This window comes from Artibeus jamaicensis, unplaced genomic scaffold, assembly GCF_021234435.1.
Source record: "Artibeus jamaicensis isolate MK-2021 breed Jamaican fruit bat unplaced genomic scaffold, CSHL_Jam_final scaffold_474, whole genome shotgun sequence".
Lineage (NCBI taxonomy): Eukaryota > Metazoa > Chordata > Mammalia > Chiroptera > Phyllostomidae > Artibeus > Artibeus jamaicensis.
This window is the reverse complement of record NW_026522046.1, coordinates 20,907,882-20,933,667: the sequence shown is the minus strand read 5'-3', so window position 1 is coordinate 20,933,667 and position 25,786 is coordinate 20,907,882. Positions and strand designations below refer to the sequence as shown.

The window sequence follows — 25,786 nt, the reverse complement described above, 5'->3', positions numbered from 1 at the left end:
TAATAATGTGCATGAGTGTCCCCTAAGCCTGTTCAATTATGTCCTCCATCTAGGCTCACTGTCTATACTGTTTTTCCTCTGGATGAATAAAGACAAAAATATCAGTTACTAAAGCACCTTGGAGTGTATAATAATGTAGTCATGCATAGAGTATTCTTTATAAGTGGATTATATTTGAATTATATTTAGTTTAGATTATATGTAATGCAAATATCTAGATCTAGTTTTTATTTGTTATTCGCTTTCTCCTATTACTTTACATTTTCTTTGAAAACTGCAGAAACAAGGGCAATAATTTTCAAAGAAAATTTCCCTGGATTCCTTAGTTTGTTAAGTTTCCTCCTCACTCCAACAGGTTTGTCTAGGCAGGAATCTGGTCACCTGAGGGGCTGGATTGAGTTGCTACAGTGGGGACATTTGCAGTGATTCAGAAAGTGTCTACAAACTCCTTCTTAAATCTAAACATAATATGGAAATAGAGTCTGTGTTCAATTTGGTTATTAATTTTTATTATATCATTCTTAACTACTGATTGGGATACATTCTCAGCTTCTTCACAGAGAGATTGGAATATATATCTGTATGAGAAAGAGAATAGAAGGGACAGGAAGGAAAACGAAGGGAAGAAAAGAGACTGGAAGGGAATCCAAAAGGAAATATATAAACTGTGATTTTGTTACCAAATTCTCTGAAAAAATACATCAATGACCCAAACTTTCTAGTAGAGGACAAAAAAGGAGAGGAATATTTATTTCCACTCGACACTGATAAAAAGAAACAGATTACATTTCAGCTTTAAAAATACCGTTAGAAAATTGAGGTATATTTAGCTGTACATCATCTTTCAATTTGAAGATTAATTAGCAACTGAGGTAACATGAGAACTGCGTAATATGGGGTGAGACTTTAGCATTAGCAATGGGCAAAGGCCAATTACATTATAACGCAGTTAGACATGTGCTATAAAAACAGATGCCAGGCAAAGTAAGAAGAAACATCGGTCTAAAAAATGATTTAAAAAATAAACCTAAATACAACATACAAGGTAAATTTTAGATGATTCATCTAAAAATTTAGGTCCTGTTTAGCTTCCAGCTAAAAGGGTGAAGCTTTATCACAAAACAGACAAGCTCTGCTACCTGGAGATGAAAACGGATCAGCTAGCAGACCAGGTGGCCCAGCTGACACTGGCCAACTAGAAGAAAACAAGCACTGGATTCTGGTGCCAAAAAAGACAGTTTATGTTGCTAAGTATTTACTAATTTATTTTTTCTGTTCTTATTGACACTTTGTGTTTTCCTTTAAAGAAGCAAATTTATGCTGCAAGCAAAGAGCAATACAGTGATTACTATCAGTTTTCCATAGTAACTATAATTGGCCTGCATGCCCAGGAGAGGATTTATCATACTCAATTCCTCTCCAATTCCTCCTTATACTTTAGACAAGAGCCACAAAGACTCAGTCTCTTGGTCTTTGTGCAGAAGACCAAATGCTACTATTGCTTTTCTCCCCAAAAGTCCTTTTATAGTAGAGAACTGGGGAGCTATTTGGAAAGTACTGGCTAAGTCTGACAAAACAATAGTTTCAGCCCTGCCTAAAGTCCCATATATTAATATGTGGTAGGAGGGGCCCAGTACTGGGGCACCTATAATCAGAATTGTTTCTCCCAACCACACTAGCCCTTGGCATTACAACTAATGAAAAATAGGCTTGCCTTTTATTGCTAGAAAACGCCTGTATAAAAAATTTTTTAAAACCCTCTATCAGGGTGGCCCTTTAAGACAAGACTGGGTCACAGTTTGCACCTCCCACCCTTACATGTTTTTGGCAACTCCAGGGACAGCTCAAGTCTTTTATAATAAATCAGCAAAAATTGATTCTTTGCCTGTTCTGGCAGGCTCCATACATGCCAGCTGTCTTACTCATCTCAATATTACTCAGTCAAGCCTCACTACAGTTTATATAGTTAGAAGACAAACTCAGATGTGGGTGCCAGTTAATGTAACCAGAAAATGGGAAGATCCCCGTGGCATAATAGTGCTTAAAAATGCACTGGCCTCTTCAAGAGTCCAGTGGTTTGTTGGCACTCTGATTGCATTTATTGTCTCTGGTATAGTTGTCACAGCTGCTGCAGCCATGGGAACCGCTGGCCTCAGGTCAGTTCAAATTGCTCATACTGTTGATGTTCTCTTAACCAACTCCACTTTAGAAATGCTTCAACAGGCCCAGATTGATCAAGAAATCCTGACTTGACTTTCTGCAGTTGAATCAGCACTCAACTGAATCGATGAACTCCAGGATGCCCTAGTACTCCATCAGCAGCTGACCTGTGATCCTGGTTTCTCCAGACTGTGTGTCACCCCACTACAATAGAACTCCAGCCAATACTCCTGGAGTAATATTCAACATCACCTAAGAGGAGCTTTTTCTACTAATTTAGAGGGAAAAATCAATAAATTGCAACTAGAGTTACACCAACAATTACAAGACATTCAACACTTAACTAAGCAGGATACTAATTTTAATAATGTTTTGCATATTATGATGCATTTACAAATTATTTGCCCAGGGTCGCAAAAGAGACCAGCAAGTAGCAAGTCTTGTAGAATATATTACCACAACAGCCTTAACAAAAAACAAAAAAGGGAGGAATTATAGGGGACTGGTTTGTCTTGGCCTGGCAAATGTGACTCAGCTCTGTATGGAAAACCTACAGAAGTGAAGTGGTGGGCAGGAGCCAGACCTTCAAACCAAGTTTTCCCATGAAAATCAGGCCTAGAAAATGCATACAGATTGTTATGGCTTGCTCTTGCTAAAACTCCATCACCCTGGTCTAAAACAACAAATGTGTATTGTCTATCTTCAAGGTAATATCCAAAGACTGTATGAGTTTTCCCAAGGACAGAGCTAATCAGCTCATCGTCATTCCCCTCTGCATGTTTTTATTTCCTTGATTGTACCTAGAATGTAGACAATAATATTCTATGTGATAGATAATAAATCTTTCTATGATGTAAGACCCCAGGAAAACAATAAAAGCCTGTCTAGGCAAGGGTCAGGGTGCTCCTCTCATGAGGGAGTGGCCGAGATACCATAGGCACTCTCCCCTTGAGAGAGTAGTCGTGCCTGTTCCCTTTTTCCACACAGGGTTACTGTCGCCAGTACATTGATTCTCATCATATACCACAACAGGCAGACTATGCTGGACAGGGTCTGCAACAACTACCTTTTGACCCAGCAATTCCCCTGCTGAGATTATACCTAAGAGCCCTGAAACACCAATCCAAAAGAACCCATGCACCCCAATGTTCATAGCAGCACAATTTACCATAACCAAGTGCCAGATGCAACTGAAGCTCCCATTAGTAAATAACATATTTATAAATTATATAATCATGTGTTCAATATTCAATATATTGTATATTATATAATTTATTCATATAATATATCATATTATACATATAATTATATGTTACATATAATTATATGTATATATAATTCTTTTTATATTCTTCTCCTTTCCTTTTTTATTTTCTTGCATCCTTTCTTTTTTTACTAGCTTAATAAATGCATACAGATATCTTGCCTAATTTCTAAGTGTTGTTCACTAGTGACAGAAGAACTATTGCTATAATTTTGTCTGTACCTACCTCTTTTCTAGTGTCAGTAGAGCAGCTGCTGCCTTTGAGATGGAATCACATGAATCTCAGAGGGGCTACAGCCTGAAGGTTTGTGGAAAGTTCCAAAGCACTTGCATATATGACGCCAGAGCACTTATTTTAATAAGAAGTCAGACAGCAGTGTCTATGGATAAGATAATAATCCCAAACTTGAAACAAATTAGTGTTTTTGAGTCCTTTTGAGTCTTTTTGAGTCCTCCAAATTCTATCAGTTTCATTCTTCTTCACAACAATTTGCTCTAGTCTGTTCCATAAAGCTGATGACAACAAGCCCACTCTTCCAGGAATAAGCCTGGGCAATTTCAAGGAAAAGTTATGGAAACTCAATTTTGTAGCAGCACACAAAAGTCTTTAAGTAGCTTGATTTTAAGGGAACATTAATTTGACAAAGGGCCAGGGAAATGAAATGCTCTAAAAAATCATGCACAACCTTAAAATATTATAATTTTTCCTCCAATGGATAATTTGAGCTTATCAGATAATTCTTCTTGAATTCAAAGTTATTTCCTTTAGAACCCTATTTGTTGGATGTTCCTATATTGACTGATCTTCTCCATTCGACAGGAAAATTCTGTGAGAGCAGAGAGTGAGCCTGTTTTCACCCATGTAACCTGGTACAGTCAGTGCCTAGTGAAAGCTGATGGGCGAAAGTTCTGTCTACTCGGGAGCTCGCTGAAATGAGGAAACCATTATGCTGTAGTTGAGTACAAGTGCAATGCTATTGTAAAGATACTCACAGAAGTACCTCCACTTTTCAAAGAAAATATTTAAGTAATATGATGAAAACATTGCAAACTAAAATTTTTAAAATGTATATATTTGATTTTATTTTTATATTTACAAAACAACATTTCTAGGGAAAGTAGGGTAAAATGAATATGTCATGTTAAGGTGTATATAAGAAAATGACACTATTTTTGAAGGAAACTTTTAGCACAACAAACAGTTTTTTACTGCAATACAAAATAAACCCCCAAATCATGCTTGGGAAATTTGCCAAAGTGAGCGGCCAACCATATTCCATTTGTAATCATTAATATGGTTATCATATAAAATAATACTATTTGAATGATTAATTTTGTATAATTTAAGTAATGGATGAAAACACTTTATCTAAGTAATATTAAATCTATACTTACATCAAAGAGATAAACAGTAAATGTTTGTTACTTACCATATAATAGCCTATCTTATTTTTCAATATATATTCTTCTATTATGTTAATTGACAAATACTTATTAAATTAAAAATCACCCTATATTTTTCATTATTGAACATGTTTACAATATCTCATTTAAGCCTTCAATTATTAATCATTTAAGCATCATATTTTATTAGCATGGAGTTGAAAATATTTTATAATTAAAGATGTCCATTTCTTACATTATTGCAGTTAAGTTTTTTCTGGAGATTTCCCCTAGATTTTCTATTACTTATATCATTTTTACATTTATACTCAAAGGTACATGTTATGTTCTTCAAATAAACTTGAAATTTTCTTGAAGTAATGCTCTCTAATCTCCTATTCAGCATTTTATTCTAACAAATATGCAGAAAGGTATTCTAGCTTCTATATGCTAATTTCCCACACTCAGGTGCATGTCCTTTTCTGGACAAGATCATTCCAACCCCAGACAACTTTACTCATTACTAACTCTAGTTGTTAAAACAGACTTGTATTCAAGCCCTACTGGAATTTCAGGGGCTGGGGTTACTTTTTCACTCATTCTAGAAAGAACTTTTTTATACTAATACTGGTCTTTATATAAATTGTACCCAAATGTTCTTTGCTTTTGCCCACATAGCACATACCTAACATCTCCTTAATGACAGACTTTTTGTTTTACTTGAAGGTAGAAACATTTATGTCCTCACACAAGCACATTTTTTTCCCTAAGGACCAAAGATAACCTCTTCATTTGTGAGACAATGAGGCCTTTCTATGGGGAGATGTATTACTTGATAGCCAGTATTCTGTTGAATATTTTTGAATCCATAATAAAACGTTGAACATTTTTTAGGAAGCTGTTTGTTATTCATTCATGGAAATTTATTAACTTTTCTATAGACAATGCACAGAGCAGTGAACAGAACTGATGAAGTCCCTGATCTCAGAGATCCATCAATTTAATCCATGAAAATAAAAAATAAAAGTGCAATAAATATTTAAAAATTCAGATGGTAATATTGTCTATGAATAAAGACAAGATGTATAGCCAAATATCCATAAAGAGCATGCGAATATCCATAATGGGCTATTAAGTCACAGAAAATTGTTGTAAGAGGAACTGAAGTAGGATTATGCAAGCAAACCTTACTTCCTGCCCTGCATCTTGGCTACAGCTTTCTGGCTCTTACCTAGAAAGAGAAATGTGAGAAGGAGGAGCAGAGTGGACTTTGCAGTTCTCATAGATTCTAAATACAGCTCAGGCTATTTCTTCCAGACTCTACTTTAGTGACAATGATGTATGTGACTTCTGAATGACTTACTAATTACAGCTAAGTCAGTTGCAAGATTTCACTTTCTATATCCAAGACAGAGGGACTACAATAAAAACTACAGTGATAATTATTCTCTACTGAAAAGTATGATTTACTAACTTGTTCATTTAAAGGTAGTGTTGCCTGGAAGACATTTTATGCAAAAATATCTAAGGTAATGCTGAAGAATTAAAAGTATTGTTTCCATTAAAGTGTATGCTTTTTTATAATTAGAGCTATATACACATTTCTTGATATGATCAGATATGTTTTCAACAGTTTATATGAATATATAATTATGAGATTTAAAATATAAATATGAAATACAATAAATAAAAGTAATAAATATAACTTTTAAAATAGAAATCTGAAAATGTCCATCTGAGAAGTGAAATAAAATTATTTTATATGTAGAGAATGGTAGTTTTATAAAGATATGCAATATTCCTGCAATATATCCATTTTATGACAAAGTTTGTTATGTTTTTTCTGACACTAGGCACTCTAGAGAATTACTTTAGGTATAATAATTTGAAAACAATTTTAGTATTAAGAAATGAGATAGAAAAAGCATTTATTAAAAATGTTATTTGGTGTGACCTTGGGCAATTTGCCTAACTCATGAATCATAGATTGATTTGTGAAATAGGGATGTGAAAGCATTTTGCAAAGAATGATTGTAAAGTACACATTAAATATCTCTTCAGAGTATTCAGAACCATGATGGATTAAAATGTTAAATGAGCCCTGGCTGGTATGGCTTAGTAGATTGAGCACCAACCTGCTAATCAAAAGATCACAGGTTAAGATTCTCAGTCAGGGCACTTGCCTGGGTTGCAGGCCAGGTCTCCAGTAAGGGGTGTTCAAAAGGCCACCATATCTTGATATTTTTCCCCTTCTCTTTCTCCCTCCCTTCTCCTCTCTATAATTAATAAATAAAATATTTCAAAAGTAAAAAAACATATTTATAAAAAATGTTTAATGAGTAGAAGTACAAATTTGATGAGAATGGCAGGGCAATAGTGAAGATCATAGTGAACAGTCCATTCCGGCTGTTGCTTGTAGGCTTTCTACAGCAGCATACACATTACTGGATATGTTTTCCCAAAAAAGCTGTGAGGTAGGTTTTTTTTAAGGAAATACAGACACAGAGGAATTAATTCCCTTAGCAACTACGTGGTAAGAATAGAGTTCAAAATTAAGTGTATCATCTTTTGCTCTTTCCTCTACAGCTTTTGCTCTTTCAGTTTTTAAACCGTAATAATTTGTTGAAAGTTAACAAAAAAACAAGATTTTTTGTTTCTTTTTGGAGATGAAACAAACATCTAGATATTCATATGTAAGTGAGCATTTATATTTTCAGTATTTATTTATTTATTTATTTTAATAGGTTCTAAATCGTTTTTAAAGAGATTTTATTTATTTATCTTTAGAGGTGAAGAGAAGGAGAGAAATATCAATGTATGGTTGCCTCTCGTGTGTCCCTTGCTGGGAACTGGCCTGCAACCCAGGCATGTGCCCTGACTGGGAATCAAACCATGATCTTTTGGTTTGCAGACCTGCACTCAATCCACTGAGCTACACCAGCCAGGGCAAGATTTTCAGTTTTTAATTTGATTTATTTCAATAATTTTAGGATTAAGAAATAATTAAAATTAAATAGTATTTCATTTTTTAAAAGTGTAATTTGAAAAATTTCAACCCAATGTTTTTAAAAAACACATTCTATGAGGTACGTATTTATCAGTAGTTTATATTATCTGTACAGTGTTAAAAATAATATCTGTATGTATTTAATTTAAATACATACGGATATTATTTAAATATGTATTTTTTATTTAAATATGTATTTATTTTTATGCTGTGTTTCTTTTGTTACTACCATTATTTTCTCTTATATTGTTAGCCTGCTCTTGTGTGTGTAGTTTGAAAAGAATATGTGAGGTATATTTTTCCTTCCTATGTTATAAGTCAGTGGTCCTCTATTTAAAAGGAAGTAAGAGGAGGAGAAAATGTTGGTGATGAGGAGACACATCTCATTAAGGGTCATACCAAACTTACCTGAAAAACTTTTTAAAATTGTGCTTGCCTTCCTAGAGATTTTTGATAAAGATACTACCTGTCTTTATGTCTTACTTTTAAAATCCCTGTCATTGTGACCAGAAGCAAGTAAGATCAGGTTATTCAAATGTTTGTAATAAATTTAAAACAAAAACAGCCATTTAGACTCTAGTTTCCCAAGGCATCACCTTAACTCAAATTTACTTTCTGCTTCTATCCTCTTCCTTGACCAACTTGTCCAAACTAAGTTTTAATTATCTTTGTATGTGGTGGACTCACATATCTCCAAATTTCTTTCATCAACAATGCCTTGCTAGGCTTACAACCGTAATGCTTCATATTCTCCTTACCAAGTCATGAGGGTTTTTTTAGTTAATAAAATGGAGATAAAAACTCAAACAGTAAGTAATTTTCATTTCTTATTTTTGAGATAAATATTACAGAACAACAACAAAAAAGTTTCATTAGGTTCCTCGCTTTAATTTATTCAACTTTCTAGCATCTGGTATATTTTTGGAAGTTTAGAAAAAAATTCTGCAGATTGATGTACATTACAGTTGAATTGTAGTATTTGTTTATTTTCTGACATTATATGATATTCTTTTCTGTTTCTTTTTTTGCCACAATCTCAAATAATAAAGATCATTTTTAAAGTAAGTAATATTTTCTAGAAGATTGTTTGTTTGCCCAATAAGTTTCCTTAGAAATTATAGTTGAATTTCTCCCTATCTAAAACACAATCATATTTAACATGTTTGAAAATATTTATAGTTGTTTTTTAAAAAATTATCACTGCCCGGTACACTGAGATATCTATTTAAAAATTATTGCAATCAGAATGAAGAAATTTTGTTATTAGAAATTTTATTGTAAGCAGTATTTTACTCACAGTAATATTATTGTAGTTAAGATTTTGTTGAGTGAAATTTCACTAAAAAAAAAACAACTACCCAGTATGGTCCTGCCTATTTTAAATAATGTCAAGTATTCCGACACCAGCTATTGAAAAAGTAGTGATGGATAGATATGTCAGATGTTGTTTATGAATTCATAGATGCTGATGAAAAATCAAATTTTAAAAATTGGACTTTTCAACTACATACTTATTCTATATGCCAGTTATAGACATCATAAGGAAACTAACAATTTTCATATACTTTTAGTATTTTTTCTGTTTAATTATTAATACTCCAGGGATATTTTATAAGCAAATGCTACATAATTCATTATGGTAAGATCATCTTTAAGAAATATCTTCTTTTTTAATTAGATATCAATTTGCTCTTTTTTATACTTAATAAATATTTAAGAATAAAAAATAATTAATTTTTAAAGGTAATGGTTATTTTTGCTAAAACTTTGGAAGACAATTTGATTAACATTTAGACTGCCATGTATATATTTCTAAAATGCTATTCATATCAATAAAACAGAGGCATATACTATAAAACTGCTGAATATAAGCTTATCTATGGGCAAGTTATGAAAGTGAAGTGGAAAAAATCTATAATCAATTATGGAGTGATATAATTAGAGTTATTTACTCCATTTGATTATATACATTATTGACTGTCAGCACTGAGAAAGCTACATCTTTTCCCGTATGCTGTACATTTAAAAAGTGAACAATCCATTTGTATTCCTTAAGTAATTATGAGATTTCCTTTTATGATAAATGGGTGTTCATAATAGTATATGATATTTATCTTGGGAATGACAAAACAATAATAAAGGTTTATTTTTCTATAGTGTAAACACATCTCACCTTCATTTTATGGGGGCTATTTGCGGGTTTGGGTAGGTGACGTAAAGCCAACATGAGTGAAAATATTAAAGTCTAGGTACAAAAAATAGCTAAATCCAATTCCATGCAGTTTTAATTTTCTAAAAAATATGAAATATTCAACTTTTATGTCAAGACTACACTGATATTTAATTTGAATGCTTAAAAAATATTTTCTTTTATTGACATTTAGAAAGAGGGGAAAGGAAGGAGAAACAAAAGGAGAGAAACATTCAATCCATTGCCCCTCACATGCTCCCACTGGGGATCAGGCCTGCAACCCAGGCGTGTGCCCTGATGTGGAATCCAACCCACAGTATTTCATTGCACAGGACCATGCCCAACCCACTGAGCCACACCAGCCAGGGCCTTAATATGCATGTCTGTGTATCTCCTATGTAGCATACTAAATACAGCTTAAATACTTAAAGAACACCTTTTATTTTTTAAATGTTATGTAATAAAAAGCTAAGATGCATAAATGGAGTTTAAAGGTTTTTTACAGTATATATGCTTTAAAAGATGTTACTTCCCATTATGTCTATGCCTGTGTCATTATACATGTAGAGCTATTTTAATCCATTGCTTGTATTTAAAATCAGTTTGTCAGTGGCACATAAAGCAGGTGTTTGTTAGGTATTTTCCTCTCTAAATATCTCATGCATTTTAAAATACATTGTTTTTTTTTTGTAATCCAAGGGTAGCGTACTTTCATATCACAGTACCTCTCAAAGTAAAGTACATATATGATATTGTAAAAAATACATAGTTCTCCAAAAACGGTGGCATGCTTATTATGATTATTAAATTTATAACAATAGAAGTTGACTTTAAACACAACTACTAGGACATGGCCTCTCTTTAAATTTCCTTACTGTCAAACTTAAAAAAAAGTCATCAAGCTAAGCATTATTTTATTAACATAACATTGAAAATTGCCACTATTTATTTGGTCTTTCACAGAGTTCAGTAGAGTTTAACACATCTTAGAATTTTTTATGTTTATGATTTCTAGTAATAGCTCAATTATCTTTGTTAATCATGATTGCTGTGTGATAGACATTGTGTTAGTTGATTTAAATGCATTCTTTATCTTCAATCCAATTATAGAAGTTGAGACTTACTTGGGAGACATTAATAGCATGTTTTAGGTAGGTTAAATTGTCGCTTACTGAATTTTTAAATATATATATCTAACAAGAAGAATTAGTTTAAGTATCTACAGTTATATCAATATGAGCTACAAATAATATATGTCTATGTCGTGATTTTCCAGCTGTAGATTCAAAATCACAGAGAGAATGTCTGTGAAAGTTTTCCATATTGTCTTAGTAAGCAGATTATGCCCATGTAAAATATCTTCATATGTGCTCTGCATAGTGGCCTGGAAGAGTGTTTATTTCTACTAGTACATTCACTCCCTCCATTTGTGTGGCAAAGGTGTATTTTAAGGGATTCACTGCAGATTTCACATGACTTTATCACTTTATAGCATGTGTTCCCATTCTGTCCTTGAGTGTGTCACTTTGTTATCAGCTTTCCACTTTGAGGGTGGGCCATGTCACTGGGGCAACGGTCATCACCAGTCAAATTGCCCCTGAGATTAGGGATGCAATGTGCCATCAGGACTGCTCCAGTGACCATCTGGGGAGCCGAGTTCTTCATTTGAAATGAGTAGGGAGTTGTTAGATATTGGTTTCCTTACTGGTATTTGAGGCAAGCCATTGCTCTTTTTACCTCTTACAAATGTTTCTTTGTTTTTTAGTATACCATAAAATGAAGAATTGGTATGGTTATTTTGTCTTATAAGACAAACTGTGGCAAGATCAAAGGATAAAACTGTGGGAAATCTCTGGAAGAATACAAACATCTGAGGCAAGGTTAGTACATGAAAATAGGCAGTTAGTGATAGTTGCCTCTATTTTTTTACAATTTACTTGTTATAAGTTAACTTCACTGAAATTTATTTCACAACAATTATCAAATGAAGGTGCTGCAGTACACTATCAATAACTAAAACAAATACAATTATTCTTTTATTTTGTAAATCAGTCGTGGAAAGAGCAGCTTTGTTAAATTTTAATTAGTAGACCATAATATAAAAGCAAAAGCAATGAAACAATTTTGCTCAAAAGTGGATCACTCAAACTGCCTAAACACAATTATTTATATTTAATAACTATTAAATATATTTTAATAGTATAATTCTTATGTGCAAAAAGTGGTCCTCGAGGGCTATTATTTTTACTATAGCATAGTCATTTTATTTTATCCAATTCATTTTTCTACACTGCAGATTTCCCTGAATGCTAAAAGACACATAGAAGATACTGCATAGTATGTTTCATGGTCTCTTTGGTCAATATTTTGTCACTATTGTTACTGGTTCACATACCAGAGGTTCTTCCCCAAGCTGCTTGCCTTGTTGCTAGTCTCCGACCTCTGGGTCTGTGGTAAAGTTGCTCGCTTCCTGTTTTAACTCTTAGAAAACTCCTGCTTCTGATTTGTCTTTCATCTTTTCTTTTTCCCCAGAACATCAGGGTTGCTTTATTTTTATTATTCAATTACAGTTGACATTCAATATTACATTAGTTTCAGGTATACATCAAGGTTAGACATTTATATAACTTACAAAGTGATCTCCCAATAAATGTGTCTCTCATCTTAACAAACAAAATGATAATTCTCTAAAATTTAGGGCACATTACAAGTCAATAGGGTACAAGGGATAAATACAGCCCTTCATGTGGAATACATACAGGGGTGGGTGAAAGTAGGTTTATAGGCATGAGTATGCAAAACATAGTTTATTCCTATAGTATTACTCAGTTATAATATCTGTCATTGTTATTAACCTACTTTTGTCCAACCCTGTATCAACTAAATATTTCATGATAAATTGTTCTGGTGTTCAAAATATTTGGGTGTTGTTTTCTTCCCCATCATTTCTTATCTTTTGATTCCCTTAGTTTGTTCTCCACAAAATCCAAGTTACAAACGGCCTCACTTCTAAGGGCTTGCATTGTATTTCTATGCACTGTTTTCTTAAAAGAAAATAAATAATGTAATGAAATTAGGTGGGTGATCATGATGCTGACGCAAAACCAGATTAGTCACATTAATCACTGTACTTTTCCCATCAGAATACAAACATGTTGTGATATGTCCCACATAAAAGCAAAAACAAAAAAGTCTCGTTCCCGCCCTTGTCCCCACACACCTGGATTTGATTTCCTCACTCCACTTCGGAGTAAAGTTCTTTGTGAAAGTTGTTTCAGATTGTAATTCTAATTCCTCTCCTCCTGTTCTGTCTGGAATCTTTGTTAAGGTTTCTGTTCCTACAAATTCTTCAAAACACCACATATTTCTGCTACAAATAGCATTCACATTTCCAAACCCACAGACCTTTATATAGAGTTCCATGTAATTCATTCTATATTTGATAGATATATTATATAGAGTTCCTTTATATAGGATCTTTATATAGAGTTCTGTTTTATTCCTTCTATATTTGATAGATATATGAGCTCCCTCCTTGAAATGCTTTCTTCATTTGGTCTTGGGGAAATATTTTGTTCTCCTAGTTGCCCTTCCAACTCATTGGCTCTCATTCTCCTTGCTGGTGGCTCTTCCTCCACCTGACTTCTAGTCTTGGAGCACTCAGACATCTGCTCTGTCTGCCACCACGATAAATGACAGAGTCATGTCTCATGGCTTTAAATGTCATCTTCATGCTGTTAAATTTCAAATTTGTATCCCTAGCTCCTATCACTCTCTTGATTTCCAGACTTCAGTGTCCAAATAGCTATTGTGCTGCTCCAAGTGTCTGCAAATAAGTGACTTAAATTTAAAATGCAATTGTGACTACACAGTCCCAACTATACACTCCCATAGTCATTCTTCTTTCAGGAAATGGCACCCCTGTTCTTCTGGTAAGTCAGGTCAAAATCCAGGGAGGGTCTTTGTCTCCACTTATTCTCTCGCATCTCACATCCAACCTATCAGTGAATATTGCCAGATCTTCTTTCAAACATAGCCTGAATCTGACCATTTCTTTCCACTTCAACCAAATCCAAGACATAATTATTTCTCACCTAGATTTTTATATGGCCTCCTAGTCTTTCTGTTTCACCCTCATTTACCTACTGCTCAGAAAGATGCTTATAACAGTTTAGTATAATTGTAAAATATAGTACAATTAACACAACTGCCTCAAACCTTCTGTGGCTTACTATTTCATTTAAAGTAGATACTGAGGACTTATCTCACCTTCAAATCATACGCAGCTTGGTCCTCTATGCTTCTGTGACTTTACGTTCTACCACTCACCACTCACATACATACTCTAGCTTTCTTGTTGTTCTTTCAACATCTTAAAAACTTCAGTCATAGGCATTTCCTTGCTGCTTTCCCTTCTGAGAAAACTTCTCCAGGATATTCACGGGGTAACTTTCTCCCAGATACCCACGTGATTCCACTCATATCATGCTCTGTGCCTCTAACTATGTTTAGTAGTTTTAGAGTTCGGTCATTATGAAATACATTACATGTGTATTTATTGTCTTTTTCCCTCTATTAGATTGTAGAGCCCTGCGAGGTAGAAATTTTCTCTGTTCCCTTTTTTCCCAATGTTTTTCTTTTTGTTCTTTTTAATCTTTTTTTCCTGCATATTTTTTATTACTGCTATATTCCCATTACCTAGATAATGCTTGATGCATATAGGCTTTCAAATATATTTCTTCAGTGACTAAATATAAACAAATCACCATAATACATGACACATCTGCATAAAAATGTTTTAAATTTTGATTAGCAAGTGTTCTATAAAAATATGGATTCTTATTTTAATGAGATTGATAAAATGTATAATTTTTCATACTTCCAGAAACATTACCAAACCAGCAAAACCATAACTGACATTATGGATTTTAAGTAAAACATGAAATCTAACATGTGACAACATTGTTTATTGGTTATTTTATTTGAAATGAATTATCAGAAAAAATCTTTAATTAATATTTTAACACTAATAAAATAAATATTATTTTGATATCAACCCTTTCAACCTGATATACCAAAAATAATTCAATTTAATATATATATAAGGTAAAGACTCACTTGCTTTTACATAACGGTGATCTATTGACAAGTTAATATTAACATTTCATTTATGATAAATCTGTCGGCCACCCCAACAGGTCAATAGTAACCATTATAATACTAGGAAGAAGCCTAGGAAGTACACTAACATGTAGAAAATAAAAAGAAAATGCAGCTGTGCTTCCTAGTACTCTGACCTTGAGTGTTACTGACCAGGACAGCAAATGTGAGCAAGGATAATTTCTTGGAACACCCTCAATTCAACCAAACACGTTTTAGTCATTTTTGATGATGAAAAAGTAGAAACCACAAATCATTTATACAGTAAAAATATTTAAAGTCATTACATGATGTTCTTTGTGAAGTTTGAAGTTATTATTTTGTATCTGAAAAGTTGTTTAAACTATTACATATTTTGTGTCTGACAAGTTTTTGAAAGTATTACATTCATATTATATTTTATTATACTATTTATACTTACAGATTACATTTATATTATAAACTTAATTACAAATAATTGATTAATCAATTCTAATGTGAGAATGAAGTAAAGATTTATAAATGTTATAGTTTTTTCAAATGCAGAACATGCTTGGGAAAACATAGAGAACAAATCACATTATTCCCAAGTATATGGGTTCTATAAAGATGATTTTTCATGTTTTAATGACCCCCCTTATAGTGCAAAAGCATTACTTTCTCCTCTTCCCTATGGCAGATAGAGTATTTGCAAACACTTAGTCAAACATATTTTAGTTTTATAGCTCTTTTTATAGATGTAGCCCTTTGGCGATCTGGTTTCTCCTCATTCCACTGCTACTGACCATAAAATATTGCTGCACTCTTAAATGGTTCTGCAAGTGATCTTATGTACACTTTAAATTGTTTCATGATGTCATCCTTCCTTTTCAAATAAGTTACATGAATGAATATACTTTTTTTTTACCTACATATGTATTCTATGTGGTGAACTTGAAGTACTTTAACAGGAATACTGCAGCTAACACTTATAGTTTTATTTCTTGAAAAATAATTTCTCACCTAACTCTTAAGTAGGGATAAAATGACTTGAAGTAACAGAACATTAATGCCATCATGATAGCAATAAAATAAATCCAAGGGGGTTTGAACCCTTGCCCTTTTGCAAAGCCATCAAAATGTTCCAGTTAGGTTAATTATGATAATGCACCACGATAATGATAGAATCAGAGGGTAGGAGTTTTTCTTTACTCTGGAAACCACATGAGCTATTAGCTGTCAGAAAATCTAATTATATGCCTGATAATAATTGGACTAGATGGCCAGATGACAGACTTTCACAAACTTAAACTTGTCTCTATATGTCATGATGTCTAATTTTAGTCTGTTCTCTGTCCTTAATTCTATAGCATTAACCAGGCAGGTATCAGCATGTTAACATGTGAAAATTATAAGTTTGCAACCAAATGCATTTCCTAAGCATATTTAATGAATGCTTTCAATAATTCATAGTGAAAGCAGCCTGGTAAATGGATAATACAAGGAAATGAAAGTTAATAGCCTTGAGTCATAGTTAATCTTTGTTCCATCCCCTATTTGATCTAATTCTCTTTTCTCCTACAGCCACATTTTTGTCATCCGAAAAAAAATGTTTGACAGTGTCATCATTTCAGCATGTTTTATTCTAATTGTTGTATACCACACCTCATTGGTGTAATAGTAGCATTCATGGTAACACTGCATTTAACTGCTATCTTTTTGCTATATTTAAAAAATATGTTGTCATGATGTCCTGGAATATTATCTCAATATAATACTGAAAATATAATAAATAAATAAATTCAGGTGTAACTTTAAAATTAGTTTCTCAGTGAAGAGATTTGCATAAAATCTATGCACTGAGTACATACACATGCTAACTTCCTATATAGAGATTTAGAATAAGAGAGCACTGAATCTCCACTTTCACTTTTTACTTTTCCTCAGTTTTTCTATTACCTTTTAGAAACATAAAACAATGCCAGGTATGAGTAATCAAGGAGTACATGAAGAAAACACAAATATACCCATTTGAAAAATAAACAGGATTAAAATATTGTGTTTTAAATTGCTTTGTCTGTCATATACAAGCAAATAAGCTAGGAACATACCTACTAAACACTGAACATTATTAAAGCAACTTTACATTATACACATTAAGATATGCTGTTATTGAGTGCATTTCCAGTAGTAAATGCACTTATGGTAATGCACATGAAATAATCTTTCCTCCATATGTGTGTGTCTGTCTGTCTGTATCTCCCAAATAATTCAAATCAGAAAGTGCATTGCTCTAGGAATCTGGAAAATCTGTAATTTTAATTATTACAATTATAATTTAGTCTACAGAAAAGTGTTTACTTTTAAATTGTCTCAATTATTTTTTTAAAATATTTTAGTTATTTATTTTAGAGAGACGGGGAAGGGAGGGAAAAAGAGAGGAAGTGAAACATCAATGTATATTTGCCTCTAGCACACACTGTGCTGGGGTCCTGGCCTGCAGCCCAGGCATGTGCCCTGACTGGGAATCAAACTGGCAATGCTTTCCGTTCACAAGTCTGCACTCAATCCACTGAGCTATACCAGCCAGGGCCTGTCTCAATTATTTTACGAGTATTTTGTGAACTCAGAAATTAGGACTGCATTTAGTTTAATCACACCTACTTTCTAGCACAAAAATCAAAATCTGTTCTCATTTTTAAATAGATTAGTGAACTATGAGAATGACAGTTTAATAATATGGTTTTGTTTCTATTTAGTAAATCATACCTTCTGTGATAAATTTTCTTACAGTGTAAAGGAGTAAACAATAAAATACATGAGAACAGTGGCAGTCATGATATTGTAAAGTTACTTATAACTACTTTAATTGTTGGCTTTCAGGATATCAAAATAGGATAAAATAAAAGTGACTTGTGTCATAACATTTATTTCTAGCAAAAACATGTTAGTCATTTCAGAGGTGTTCTAAATAAATTATCACCAAAAAAATTAAAAAGAACCAGAAACATGTTAATTTCCACATTTTTCAGTTTACCTTTATTTGTTGGAAAACTTAATTGATCAATTAATAATAAGCCAAAAATTGTACATTTTTGGAGGGGAACCCAAGTTTAATGTTAGATAAAAATAGACTGAAGTAGTTTGTGGTTGGTAGAGGAAAAATTCAATTTTTTCATGGAAAAGAAAAAGACAATCTCCTGCCAATAATAAGGTATATTTCAATATGTCTCTAAGGGAGGCATATTTATATCCCCGTGTTACAGGTTATGAAAACAGTAGGAAATTTTAAATAGCATGCCTAAGTTTATGTATACATAGGATCTGTAGAAAGATTAATATTGGGCACATTAGGGCAATCACATATGACAGGGAAGACGGCATAACTACTCAGGCAACAACTACCCTTGAGTTAATCCAAGAGAGAAGCTCTGAATATAATACCAGAAAGGATATAATAAACAAAAATGTTTTACTACAACAGTAGGAGGCAATTAGAAGGATACTGGAATAATGATCTTCCTCTGTTGTAATTGTGTTTTGTCTTATTTTCCTTTTTTAGCTCTCCTGGTTTTGCTGATAAATCAAGTTTGATTTCACAATTTCCTGTATCCCTGGGATAGTGTTGAAAAAATGTCATTAGGTAATGCTTAATTTAATTTGTTGGTCACCAAGTTATTGCCTGGATGAATAATTGATGGATATATGGTATTCTGATATTTCAACATATATTAGAACTGTATATCATATATAATGCATATAGGGACATCTGTGCTATTTGTGTAAGATTTTAAGTTAATTCTTAAAGATGGGATTGAGGTTAAAGCAGGAGTAATCAAAATATATATAGATGGTAATTCCAACTAGCAAAGGCCTACTTATGGTTCTATTTTGTAACTACTAAACACTGCAACTAAAGATACTGAATTTGAACAGCGCTTAATGTTATCACAGAAAATGTTTTCTTTATTTTTGTCAAGGATTCAAATTATAAATGTTTTTATGTATGTTTTGGAAATTAATACAATATTTTAAAGTAACTGAAAAAACGAGTTCTTATAACCGAATGAGAAATACAGGGTTAAGTTTCCCTTAAAATACAGATCTGAGAGAGGCTGGACTTTTATTTTTGTCCCTAGAGGAGGATTGAAAATGGATTAGCATTCCCAACATGAAAAACTATAATACTGGACAACAACAGAAACAAGGCAATGGGTTTCAGGAATTTGATATTAGACAATGCAGGAATAAGAAGATTGAAACCAGGGGAACTTCTAGGTGAGTCCATGTTTAGTGTGGTTACTTATGAGGGTCATTCCTTGTCCAACATGCAGGATGCTTCAGCCACAGCACAGTGCAGTAGCTCCACTGAGGTTAAGACACAGAAATAAGAGTTATGGAATATGGAAGAAGCTGGAGTCTGTGTGGCAGTGATCCAGAAAGAAGAGAACTAGGCGAAGGGGTGAGCTAGAATTCTCTGCAGGGGTTCCCTGCAGGTATTTGACTGAGGCCTAAGGCAAATATATACACCAATTCTACACACACACACACACGCACACACACACACACACACATAATTGACAAATTTCGTTTACATCTCATTGATATCTCATTAATACTCGGTGTTCAGCTGAATGAAACTTTATACCTCACACATAAGGAGCATAATGGGAGCCAGTCTGTACACACCCTAACAGATTCTTAAGCTAAGTACCTGCAATATCCTTAGTGAAGACACCTTTGAGTTCAAATGTGGCCAAGTTGGAGGGCTATAAAATATCTTGGACTTCCCATGGATCTACTCTAACAATATATAAAACTAAGCTTATTATACACATGAGACAAATTCAAGTGCATACACATTCTTTAATTTAACCGCCTGATAAAACATCTTTTTCAGTGGAAGCATACATTCTTCAAAGGAGGATAAAATGATAGAGAATTTCTACTGTATGTTATCCACAAAGTTTAGCATAAATTTGAAAATTATTAGACATGCAAAAAATAGGAAAATAACAACTAAACTCATGAACCAGATATTAGATAACCTAGAAATTATTTTAAATATGTTTAAGAACTCAGAGAACAATAACTTTTAACATAGGAAACAAAGAGGAACTTTTAGCAAAGAAATGAAACTACTAAAAAAAAGAACTTCAGATTCAAAAATTATAATAAGTGAAATAAAAAAGAATTCAATTGATGGGTTCAACTACAAATTGGGGAACATAGAAGAATCAGTAAGCTTGCAGCAAAATCAATAAAAATAATCATTTGAAAAGTAAAATAAAAACTGAAAAAAAGAGAAGGGGACTTTAGTGACCTGAGGAGCAAGATTAAGCAGTTTAGAATATGTATAATTGGAGGTTTAGGAGAAGATTTAAGTGTTTATGATGCAGAAAGAATATTTGATGAAATACTGACCCAAAATATCTCAAATGTGACTTTACATTCAACAAGAAGTATCTTAGCAAACCCCAGAAACCCTCAAAAATACAAAGAAATCATACTACATAACACTATGAGCGCATAAGTGAATATCAGAAATGAAGGTAAATTTTGAAATCAACTTGGGGGTAGGGCAGGACAGGTATTGTATGAAGGGCATAATTATAAGAATAAAGGCATGCTTCAACTCAGAACTGAAAAATTAAGAAGGTAATGAAACACACTTTTACACTGATGAAAGAAAAATGTTTAAAAAGAACAACTCAGAAAACTCAAAATTTTATATTCTTAAAAAATATTTTCAATTTAAGTAAACTGAAGATGTTTTCAGATAAAAGAAAACTGATAGGATTTGTAATGAGCCAACCTGCACAATGAGAAATCCTAAGGAATGTTCTTTAGCATTAAGATAAATGATACCAGATGAAAACTAGAATCCACATGAAAAGAATAAAGAACACTGGAAATGGTAAATATGTAAGTAAATATAGAAGACTATTTTTATGTTTTCATTTCTACAGTTACTGATTGTTTAAAGCAAATAACATTTAAAAGGGATTTTATATTACTACATTGAATAAATATATGACAATAATGTAAAAATATGGAGAAAAATGCATGAAATAGTCTTAGTTTCTTACATTATGAAGTAGTAAAAGCAGAATAGGAAGTGGGAAGCATGAATTGTGAAGAAAGAGGGCAATGTCTGTTGCAAAGTACAAAGTGGTTCAATATTAACTCTAAGTAGACTGTTTTATGTTAAATAAATAATTATTGGTCCTAAAGCAAAGACTAGAAAAAAGTAAAGGGGAACAAAAATTTATGTAAAAGTGGAAATTAATTTTAAAATTCCGTTAATGTAAAAAGGAAGCTGCAGAGGAGCAACAGAAACAGTGAATTTATTTTTTTTATTTAGTTATTTTTCAATTACTGTTTTCCGTTTATTTATCCCATCCCAGCCCACCCCACCCTGTGCTCCCCACCTCCCTCCCATTTCTGCCCCCCTTAGTTATTATCCCTGTGTCCTTTATACTTGTTCCTCCAAATCCCTCCCATTTTCCCCCTTAATTTCCCTCCCCTCTCCCCTATGGTCGCTGTCTCCTTGTTCTCTATTTCAGTGTCTTTGTTTTTATTCTGCTTGCTTATTTGTTTTGTTGTTTAGCTTCCTGTTAAAGGTGAGATCATATGGTATTTGTCAGAGACAATGAATTAAAACAAAACAAGGGGTAACTGAAATAAGCCAGACAGAGAAGAACAAATACCATATGTAGGATCTAAAAAACAAAATAAATAAACAAAACAGAACAAACAGAGTCATAGATTCAGAGAACAAACTGATGGAGGTTAGATAGGAAACAGGTTACAAAAGATGATGGGATTAAGAAGAACTAATTGCTAGTTATAAAAGCATGGGGATGTAAAGTACAGCATCAGGAATAGAGTTAATAATACTGTAATAACTATGGCGCCAGGTCATTGCCTGTATCACTGGAAGGAAGATTTTGTAACCTACGTGAATGGCCATCTACTGTGCTGGATATCTGAAACTAATACAAAAAAGTGTTCAATGCAAACTGTAATTAATAAATAAAATTAAAAAATATATATAACAAGGTGAGATGCTTAAATAAAACAATATTGATAACTACATTAAATGTTAAGTGGATTAATTATAACAACAGTAAGGAAGGATAGAAAAAAACAGAGGTGTGTTAGTAGAAAAGATGGAACGAAATGCATTATGTAAACATGGAGGGGAAACTATACATCTATTGGTATCAGACAAAGTCAATTTCAGGACCAAGAGAGGCATTTCATTATGATAAAACAGTCAGGAATATATAATTTTAAAATGTGTGTGTGATTAAAAGCATTGATGTAAATTATAAAAGGAAAGTCAGCATAGATAAATGAAGAAACAAATGAAACTGCAATTATAGTTGAAGATATTAAATACTTATTTTTCAAAATTTGAAACAAGTAGACAACAGAAAGAATATCAAAAGACCTGGTGGGGTAAAAATTCAGAAAATTGTACTTAAATAACAATAAAAATATAAGTAAATAAAATTTCAGACAAAACAATTCAATAAATAATCAGTTTTAAAATTAAAAAAAGAAGGCCTGAGTAACCACAAATTAGTTATTTACAAAACACAGCAATACACCATGTCAAATAACTGAAGAATGAACATTTTTTTCCAAGAGCACAAAAAATAATCACCTATGTTGATCATATATTGGGTAATGAAATAATTCTCAATATATTTCAAAGGGGACATTTTACAGAGTATAGTTCCTTACTAGAACCAGGTTAAATTAGAAATCCATAACAAAATATCTAAAAATTTTACCAATATTTGCAAGTTAAATAACAGACTACTAAGTAACTCAAGGACAAACTAAGAAAAATCACAAAGAGAAATGTAACATTATTTTGAGTCTAATCATAATGAAACATACAGTATATACTTGACATTTTTTAAGAAAGAGAAAAATTTATTAACATTTAATAAACCACAATCTTGAATTTTTCTGAAAGATAATTATCACTCAGCTCTACTTTTACCTTTCTTAATGTATCTTTTTTGGAAGATGTGGAAGTGTAAATCTGCAATTTTTCAATATTTGTATTGTTGACATTTGGAATAACTAATTCTTTGTTGTGGGGACTGTCCTGTGTTTACTAGGGAGTTCAGCAGCTTCCCAGGCCTTTATTTACAAGTAACAACCACATTCCCAATCACAACAATTGAAAACAGCTCCAGATGTTACTACCTGGATTGAGAGTCAGAGTTAGGTTTCCAACCCTAACACTTACAAACTTTGTTTCCATTGGAGCCTACTTAACTGTTCTAAACTTCTGTATTTGTTCACAAGTCTGCTTGAAAAAGGATAATGCACATCTGAAGATTAACATTATGTTTGCCATAGCCTCAACTCTTAACAAATATGAAATATCTCTGTTTGTGTGTAATTATTGACTTTACATAAACCCATCAACTAAAATGATTTCTTGTTATGACTAAACCACTGAAAAAGTTTAATTTAATCTTTTGGTTTATAGTCTTATTTACATGAATTTATCATTATAATTAAAAAATGTCATCCCTCATTTATTTATTATTAATATATGTTAAGCATAGAAATAGATTAAGATTAAACAATCTGTTCTACTAAGCATCACAGATTCTGTTGTTTCATCTCTCACTAGCCAGTGCCATAAATAAGACATTTCCACATCTGATTTTCAGTGTTCTCCATTGTGACATGAGAAAACATGAATTTCTTGATCATTGCAACATGCAAAATATGAAGTCCTTTAAAATTATAGGCATCAATAATTTTAAGAAATATTTCTCATTAAATTGTTTATAATCTCTAGAATTGTAAGAAGTAAAGATATATTTAACTAATTTAATATGAACATAGGAAGAGAACAGAATAAGTAATTCTAATTCAGCTCTAGAAATAAGATAGTGCTTAAGCAGAAATTTACATTGATGTTAAAAAGGTACAAGATGTTGCACAATTTCAAATAATATAATAATCCATGTATCTTAAAAATTACATTTTTACTCAGGCTAGCCTTTACAGATTCTCATTCAATCATTAACTAAATATCTGTTATGTATATATACCCATCACTACTTTAATGAGTATTCAAGATGACCACAATTTTTCTTTCAAGAAGCAAGTTTAGTCTAGTTGAGGAGGCTCAGAATACAATAAAAGATAGTGTAAGGACAAGGGATGGTCAATAACTTCTGTCAGAGTAAAAAAGTTGTCTGGAGCAATTAAAACTCTAAGAACTATAAATACGCTTGATGAAACATTAGTTGCCGAGGACCTTAAAAAACAGCAAGACTTGTATTATTAAAAAAAGAAGAGGGTAGTTGTCCTAAACAGGCCACAGAGCAAGAACAAGATGAATCTTGAAATCTCTGATACTCACGTCATAACTGCCCTAACAGGCAGCCAGGCCTTGTTGAGAAATACGGTTGGCAGCAAGATTAGAGAGACTGTTTAGTGCCAGGTGGAAGAAGTTTAGCTTTATGCACAGTGAATCAGTATCAACATTTTTGGGAATTATATCAGAAAAAGTATTTTGTAGAAAGATACACAGAGTAACATGGATTACAATAATTTTCAAGTGGGAGTTGGAAAAGAAAACCAGAAAGCAATAATATCACTATCAACAGTCTTTTCAATTATAAAAGGCAGTATGGACTTCTGCCAAGATGGAGGCGTAGGTGGAAGCACTGCACCTTCTCTCACAACCAAGTTTAAAAACAACAAAGTTTTAGCAACAAAAACACAGCCAAACCACAGAAAATTGAACTACACAGAAGTCTGACAACAAAGAACCCTTCAGCCAAACCGGTAAGAGGGGCAAAGTCAGCAGCAGAGCGGGGTCTGGCAGGAAAGATCCACCAGACCAACCCGGCGCGAGACCCAGGTGCTCCAGCAGCCGTGGGCGGATCCCAGGTGTGGAGTAGCAGACCTATTGAGGGTGCAAGGCGTTGGACCCACTGAGGGCTGATCGCAGTCACACATTCTCACGCAGATAAACCAGTGAAGGAGCTAGCAGTGAGACAAAGTGCACAGGCCCCAACAGCAAGAAGCAGCAGAGGGAACTGCCATTGTCCCTCTTTGACCCCGGCCCCCACATACAGCGTCACAAACCAGCGACCTGGGTGACTCCACCCTGGTGAACAACTGAGGTTCCACTCCTCATACATAACAGGCAAGAACAGAGCAAAACATGGCTCAAGAACAACTCAGAGCCCCAGAGCCCATAACTCTAGGCGATGAAGAAATAGCCAAACTTTCAGATGCACAGTTTAAAACACTGGTGATCAGGATGCTCACAGAACTGGTTGATTTTAGTCACAAATTAGAGGAACATATGAAGGCTAAACTAATTGAAATGAAGGGAAATACACAGGAAACCAATAGTAATGGAATGGAAACTGAGACTCAAATCAAAGGAGTGGACCAGAAGGAGGAAAAAATGACCAAACAGAAAAGGATGAAGAAACAAGAATTCAAAAAAAGGTGGAGGGGCTTAGGAACCTCCAGGACATCTTCAAACATTCCAACATCCGAATTATAGGGGTACCAGAAGGGGAAGAGGAACAGCCACAAGTGGAAACCTTATTTGAACAAATAATAAAGGAGAATTTCCCCAATCTGGCAAAGAAAATAGACTTCC

At 33.1% G+C, this 25,786-nt stretch overlaps 1 protein-coding gene across 3 annotated transcripts in view; it reads right to left on the bottom strand.

Moving 5' to 3' along the window:
* Positions 1-25,786, bottom strand: part of BCHE (butyrylcholinesterase) — a 77,673-nt gene that overhangs the window by 43,179 nt on the left and 8,708 nt on the right. The gene's annotated exons all lie outside the window — the stretch shown is intronic.